Here is an 8,277-nt window from a genome sequence, read left to right as displayed (position 1 = left end):
GGATATTTGGTGCATCAGAGTAATGATAACTGGCAGTAGCTCTTTTTAACTAAAGTAAGCCACATGTCCACTTTTTAAAGTAAATTTTAAAAGTCAGCATGTTTTAACAAAACTGTCAGTTGTCATATACTGATTAATTTTTCAAAGAATGTGCTTCTAGTTTTTCAAGATTTTTGAGAATATTTTCTTCTTCATGATAAGTTGTCCCCCAAAGTAAATTATTTAGTGATGCTTTTCCTTTTTACCAACAACAACAAAAAATAATTTATAGCAAAACATTTTATATTGTAATATATTTATATAATAATGTGAAATTATCTGGTGATTTTTGGAGGAGTGGTAAATCATCCATTTTGGTACTGGCTATATTTCTATGAATATGGATATATTTCCTAGTTTCATGAGAATGTATGATATCATTTAAAGTTCATTCTTCATTTTGATAAATCAAGTGAATTCTATTATTCCTTATAAAATAAGTTTGTTTCTAAGTGTAATGCAGTAGTGTTATGAAAACTACTTTGTAATAATAATAATAATGAGAATAGAAACGTCTTATTTTCTTCAGAATATGTTTACATTAGAAGGAAACAAGAAGGAATACATGAATATAAGAGTATTGGTTAATAGTACCAAATTTGTGTGTGTGCGTGTGTGTGTGTGTGTAACATATGTAACCAAGTTTTATATATAATTTTTTCCTCACTGATTTTATAATTTTAACAATACCTCCTATCTCTGTCATCTTAGGGTTTTAAATGCTTTGATTATTGTGTCATCAGATATGACTATAATATGTGATTAGTAGTCCTTTCCTCAATTCATTCACCCTCTGCATAATTCAGTTCTGGAATGTTGCTAATGTCCGTGATTCACTACTTCCTGTTAGAATACCAACCTTCTTAAATTCTACAGATTTCTGTGAGCTTCTGCCCAAAACTAACTGCTGTAAAACTAAAGATGAGCTATTAATTACCAGAAAATCTTTCTTCAAAATAATAATCTTGATATTTATACAAAATCAGCCAGGTCTTAATCCTATGATCTTTTCTAATTAATGAAAATTAATCTAGGGCATAATATTTTATAATCTTCACAAGTCCCACCCATGAGCTTAGATATGTGTAACATATAACATTTGTCAAAATCATAATATCCATGTATCACACCCTGAAGTGTTTTATAATTAGCACTGTATTTCTACAACACTTACATTCTGAAAATTATTGCATAAAACTGGTTGAATTTTACAAAGTTAAAATGGCCCAGTCTCTGAAGATTAGTGTGGGTTATTCAAGTGACTCTTTAAGACAGCAAAATTACTTTGAAAATAAAGCCAAAGAAGACAGAAATTTTCCAGAGGGATATTGGTAATGGTATTTTCAGTGTTAAATGTATCTAGGATACATATTGTATCAGAGTTCAATTATAATAGCTATTATTTATTATTGTGAAGCAAGCAAGCAAACAAACAACCCCATATCAATGTCTCAGGCTACATTTATAAAGTGAATATTTCAAAATCTCTGATGAGGTTATATTAACCTACATTTCTAATTTACATAATGCTATCAGGTCTATCTTAGTATATTTTATTGGATCACAATTATTATTGCAATTTGAAATAACACTATTGTTGTGAGTCTCAGATTATACCTAGTGAATTTAATAGTGATTTCTCTGTTAGAAGACTGTTAAGCAATTGCTTTCCTAACATTTTAAAGCAGTCTCTTAGTTTTTAAATGATATACAAAGTCTTGGGACCTGAGAGATTTTTCAGTCTTTAAAAAGTGTTACTACTACCTGAGTCAAGTAACCTAAAATCCCATGGAACACTTAGCAACTAACAGTGACTCCAACACTCAGGGCATCTGATGTCTTATACACTATGGACATATCCACTCATGTACACAGCCCCAGTCCCCTAACAAAAAATTAAAACAAAAGTGATATAAAAATCTTCTTCAAAGTAAATAGAAGAAAAATTTAAATGACTAAATATTTTAAATATTCGCAATTGGATAAGGCACTTGTGAATACAACAATTAGGTAAGAAAAAACCTGGCCATTATGATTAAACACATATCTCTTTGCCAAGTGGTTGAAATTAACAAAAATGTTCAAAAGATATATATTAGTCATTATATGAAGCTTCTACCTCCTTAGGAGAAAAATGCCAAAATAAAATTAAAATTAAATGTTAAAAACAATCAAAATCTGACAAAGATTTTCAGGTTCCTTCCTAACTAACTGACTGTGTTTGCTGATACTCAATGTTATAATTTTATCTTTTCTCTTCTATTCTAATAGTTAGGAAATATGTTATCACATACATAAGCAACCTCTGAAAAGTCAAAAATATTACATTATCTGTTATATATGCTTTTATAATCAGATTGTTTTGACATATCCAATTTATATATCCTTCTAGTCTTGGAATAAATTCTTAGCTCAAGTTTCAAAATTATTCATTATAAAGTCAAAAGCTATATGTTACATTATTCACTGTTGTTTTATCTATTTATAAAGTCTACCAAATTTTTATTAATAACGTTGATATATAAACATATATGGAGCTCTGCAAGCATTACATATTTGTGAAAATATCTAACTTCTAATTGTAATTATAGTAAAAATATTTTAAAATATATGTGAGATTTTAATAGCTATAAACTCACCACAACATGCATGAGAACCACTACTAATTTATTTAATTGGTCTTTGAATATGAATACATGATAAATTCTGAGTAATGATTGTTCAAAGTTCTCAACATCACTCTAAAGGATGAATTATTGGTTTTTTTTAATACTTTGTACATGTTAGGTTAGTCCAGGTATTATGTTGTGATTAGTTTGTTCAACACGAAGTTACAGATGCCTTACTCTTTTGAGTTTTCTACCTAGAATGTAGACAGCATGTCAAAAACCCCTCAAGTTGTAGCATTAATAAATGTTTTCTACTATTGAAAAATACTTCAATGAACTTATGAAGAACATGAAAACTGATTGCTAAAATTTGAAGTAGTTTCATTTGAAAGATGGAACAGACTTTGTAGTTTTATAGGAGCTTAAAGAAACAGTGGCAAGAAGCTAAAGGCAGATATAGGAGCCATAAATAATAAGACACCGACTATTACTTCAATCTAGTCAGCATAGACCTCTGCCATGTTGAAAAAAAATTTTTGTAAGTATCCATGTGTTAGAGTGTGTGATCAGTTCTTATGCTTGTGTGTTCCACTAAAGACACTAAAACACCATATCATTCTTTTTCCAATTTAATACTATATCAGGTGATCAGCTCAGTAATAACCAATATCTGTGACTGTTAAGGAGACACAATGGCCAATTTTTATAGCCTCCTCTTTTGTAATATCAAATCTATCTTGGTGTATTTGAAGAATTATGAGGACATAGTTACTAGGTGTATAGACTCCGACTGTATAACAAATTAAAGAAAGTTAAGGAAGATAAGGAAGAGTCTATTTCTACTTCATGATAAGAATCCATTGAAAATTTGAATAGCAATAAAGTGAAATGTGTGGGTTTCTACGATAAGTTATGGAGCAAGGAACAGGACAGATGCCACTCATGAAACTGCTGATATAATCTCTAGGAAATAAACTGGCTACATGAAGAAAAGATATACTATAGCTTATGTAAAACAAGCAAAACACCAGTTTCCATCACAGAGAGAAAAAGGAAACTCAGAAATGAAGTATAAAATGCAAAAAAGCAGAGTACAATTCTGAGGGGACAATCCTTAGTGGGCATAGTTTTTTTCAAAGGCAGCATGAGGAAAGTTGGATCCACACACAGTTTAGAACATGGAGGCTCAAAGAAGAATTTAAACAGCAGGAGAAAAAGTTGAAAGAGAGAAGGGGCAGGAGGGGAAATGAGACATGGTACAGTGGAATAAAAAGCCCATTGTGTCAGTTGTGTAGAAGCAGGGTGAAGAGACCAAGGAATAGAACAAGAAGGCTTGGTAGCAAAATCAACAATCTACTCATCACTGAGTAGAATCTGTAGTGAGTCAGATAAGAATCTTAGTGTTGTGCTAGGGTTAAAATACCCTTCTGTGTGGTTTCTCTAGCAATCCAGGATAACTGTCAGTTCTCTATAAGACCTGACCTGCAGAGTATTTTGAATATTGTATGAAGTGGAATGAACCAAAGACTCTAGTGAGACTCACTTACCAGAAGACATAGGAGTAATAGATAGTACTTAGATATGAGAAGGGTCATAGGCACAGAAAGAGGTAATTTGCTACACTTTATCCAATACTAAAGACTGACAAATATGTTGTATAACATACCCATTACCTTTCCCACAGACTACATTCTTTGAATGTGGAAAAAAGGCATGTATATGCACAGAGGAAACATTACACCACTGAGGTTCTGAAATCACCAGATGTTACCATCCTATATAACAAGTGAAGGAAAATCAAACTGTTCTAGAGTTTGTCCATCTGTGAATGCACAGGCAAGTGACAGTGTAGAGACAGGTTCTAGCCCTGTGCCCATGAATGTAACTGGATAGAAAAGACTTTGTGTTTGCATCTATGTGAGTGACTACATAAAGACAGATTACAATTGTATCTGGTCTAGTGTTAATATAGAGACTGAACCTTAGCAACCAGAAAACTGGCCACACAAAGCTAGCTTTTGTGTCTGTGTCAGAATGAGTCCTCAGTATCTGTGCTAAATAGATAACTTCATAAACATCGAGACACACCTGCACATCAACACTGCATCAAAGACTGAAAATAGAAGAGAGAAAAAGAGGGACAGGGAAAGGGAGTAGGAAAGGGAGAGAGAGAGAGAGAGAGAGAGAGAGAGAGAGAGAGAGAGAGAGAGAGAGAGAGAGAGAGAGAGCGAGCGAGCATTTTCATCTAAGCCAAGGCAAGTGATTTCCACCCCTTGTTCACATGAGTACCTGAATGGCAGATTCTGCATATCTACCCTTTCCATATTTAATATCTAAATTTGATTCTATGACATGGTTTTTAAAATCGGTGTGTGCATGTGCGTGTGTGTGTGTGTGTGTGTGTGTGTGTGAGACAGCATGCTTTTCTTTTCCCCTTAAAAAATATAAAAAGTAGAAGAAAAGTAAAACAGACCTATGGGTTGCCTTAACTATGAATTCTCCTTGGCTCAGGATCCCAATCATTAGGACTCTTATATAGCCTGATTAAATTCCTTTACTTCCTGACATGCTATGGCTTTCACATCACTGATTTCCTTCCCCTCATATGTTTCTCTGATAGAACCTGAAGTATTTTTTTTTTTTTTTGCTTTTACTCCCCATCGTTGTGTTGAATATCTACTAATTTAATATACACTATATTTACCTCTCTAAACTTGGAGGGATTACTTTTTTAAGTTCCTGGTGAACTCTCCTGCACTGCTCAGCTGGCTCATCAAATGTCAGGACCAACAAGGGTCAGATCAAGCTCTCTGTCTCTCACACCACCCAGGCTCGCTCATTAGCGTCCATGCCAGCCGTTCAGTTCTACTGTGTTTTCCAGGAGAGGTGCAGGGCTTGCTCGCCTGAGTCCAGCCTCGGCTGAGGAGCAGGACCAGCTGCTGTGGTCTCATGTCCCCAGATCCTGCTCTCTCCCTTGCTGTAAGTGGTAAGAGGCTAAGGTGGGGGAGGGCTTCTCTCGCTCGCCCATGTCGTCTCACAGCAGGCAATTGCAGGCCAGCACTCTCATACTCATACGCTTGAGCAGCTGACACGCAACGCTGCAACTCCCACAACTAGGGCCAGCTCTGCAGTGGGGATACTCAGGTCTCCTGCTCTCATGCCCACAGGGCTTTTCGGCACAGCCATCAAACATCAACATATCCCTGGGCAGCAGCCCGCCCTGACCTTTGCTGATAACAAACTCCTGCTGCTGTATGGCCACAGACTGAGACATGAGCCCCTGTGGCAGCACAAGCCTGGACTCATCATGGTCCTAAGTGGCTTCACCTGCTACTCACCTCTGGCTGTTCCTCTCCACACTTGATTATCCAGTTCTATCTCTCGTCATTGTTCCCACATGTTTCTGTTTTTCATTCTCTTCTATTTCTCCACCATGCTTTCGTCCCTCTTGATGGCACCTGGAGTCTCTGAATGTCTGAGGTTGGCTCAGACCTGGTCTCAGGAATCCTATGCCTCACCCATGCATTATGACAGCAGAATGGGGTCACCTCAGACATGGTCTCTCCCTCCCCAGGCCTGTGTGGCATGGGAATGCTGTTAATCTTAGGCTAATTCCCTTCCCTAGCCCTATGGCACTGGCCTGGAGGTTGTCTTGGGCTCACTTCATTCACGGTCTGCCTGTGTGACCCTATGTAGGAATTTTCTGTGTCAGGTTTACTCCTGGTGTGCTATGAGGCCCCAGGATGTGATTATCTCGTCTCTGACTCCACTCCACTCTGAGAGCTCATCCAGACCTGCACAGCAGTGGACTGACCTTCTCAGGCTCACTTTTTTTGGGGTAATGTTAGGCTACTAATCATTCAGATGTTCATAGATACTATGCTGAGCATAGACATAACCTCTAGGCTCTCTGACACCACTGATGGCCATGGGACACAGCAGCCACATTTTGAGGCTTCTAGGGATAGTAGGAGGAACTATTTTTAATTAACAATTTTTCTCTTTGAATCATAGGTCTGTGTTGACTACTTGACAAAATCTAGAATTACTTGAAGATAAGCATCTGGACAATCAAAGGGTTAATTATAAGAATATTTAATAAAATACATTCAAATTAAAGTAATACAAATGAATAAAAGTAAGTAAACGAAATAAATCATTCCAAAACATATACAAAAGGGGAATCCAGAAAAAAAAATGAGAAGTGCTGAAAAAAATCAAATTGAAATTTTTAAATAAATGGACAAGAAATTAAAATCAAGAACTCAGTGGAAAGCTGCAAAATGAAATAGTTCTACAAAAAGGCAGAGTTTGAGGTCTTAAAGACTAGTTAGCTTAATTAGAATATTCAGCGAACAAAGAAAAGGACAGAACACCTAAAACTTTTCAGAGAAGCACTGAGGCACATAAAAAGTAAGGCCCATCAGTATAACAGATTTCTCAATAGAAACTCTTCAGAGTCAAAGAGGTCATTGAGTGAAGTATTTTAAGCCCTTAAAGGTGAGAGCTATCACTACAGTTTAATAAGATCACCATGTTTCTAGATCATCAAAGCTATTATTAATAATTGAAAAAGGAAGAGACTTCAAATGAATACCAACTAAAGACCCTGTGATCACCAAGTGAAAACTATAATACAGTCTTGAGGAGACTCTACTAACAAGATAGAAAGGCACAAACATCCATGAGACAACTTCTTTAATTAAAAGATGTCAAATTTCTCTTTCATACAGTGGTTTGAAAATCTGCACATTACTCCTAGACTGCAAATTATTCTTGTTAAAGTTTTATCATCTTCTATATGAAGCTATATTCCATTATTTCTTTTCTTCATTAAAATTCTACTTATCTACGAGCATTTTTCTGGCATTATATTTTGATAAAGTTATTTAAATAACAATACATTATAGAGATATTAAAAATAAAGATTAGAAATTTCAGATATAGAAATTATTTCTTGCAATAAACAAACTAAAATAGAAAATGACAACAGGAGTCACACGCACATTTTAAACCTGTGAAAATAAAAAAAATTACTGAACATTATTTTTTTAAATAGATTAAATTTGCCTTATACCTATGGATATACTCATCAATGGTTTTCCATAGAGGATTTGCTGAAGGAAAAACCAGATGGCAATTTGAGGTACATCATCTAGGAAGAGTTATGGTCCCATCTGAACAAAGGGAAAAGGGTTGAAAGCACACAAAATACTGGTATTTCTGTCTGCTTACTAATCCATTCTGTTCCCATGGCCACAGTGACAGGATGCTCCTGTTGTTCTCTCTGGCTTTGCCACTGTGCTGTCCTCTCTGACTTCAAGATTATAAACAGAATAAACATTTTATCCCTTAAATTGCTTGTCAGGCATTTGGTCAATATGAATATTTTATGGGAAGAACTCATGAAAGAAAAGTGACATGTACGTATACATTTTTGGAAAAATAATGCCAAGAATACCATTACAAGGAGAGTGAATAGAGTAGAAAGGTATTTTTCATTTATTTCATAGAAAAATACTATTTTGTATGTATGAGACAATACACATGTAAATGTATATCGTTTTGAGACAATATCCCAAATTAAGAAACAAATAACAGAAATCAGGAGATCAATTTATTCTTAGCT

General features: G+C 35.1%; 1 non-coding gene across 1 annotated transcript; it reads right to left on the bottom strand.

Moving 5' to 3' along the window:
* Positions 1-6,488: 6,488 nt before the first annotated feature.
* LOC114619551 lies at positions 6,489-6,617 on the bottom strand. The gene has a single exon (XR_003711184.1). It is a non-coding gene; the product is annotated as a small nucleolar RNA SNORA17 (small nucleolar RNA).
* Positions 6,618-8,277: the final 1,660 nt, after the last annotated feature.

The sequence above is a fragment of the Grammomys surdaster genome, unplaced genomic scaffold, assembly GCF_004785775.1.
Source record: "Grammomys surdaster isolate TR1022 unplaced genomic scaffold, NIH_TR_1.0 150, whole genome shotgun sequence".
Taxonomy (NCBI): domain Eukaryota; kingdom Metazoa; phylum Chordata; class Mammalia; order Rodentia; family Muridae; genus Grammomys; species Grammomys surdaster.
Note: the sequence above shows the minus strand (reverse complement) of the source record. Positions and strands in the feature narration are given on the sequence as shown.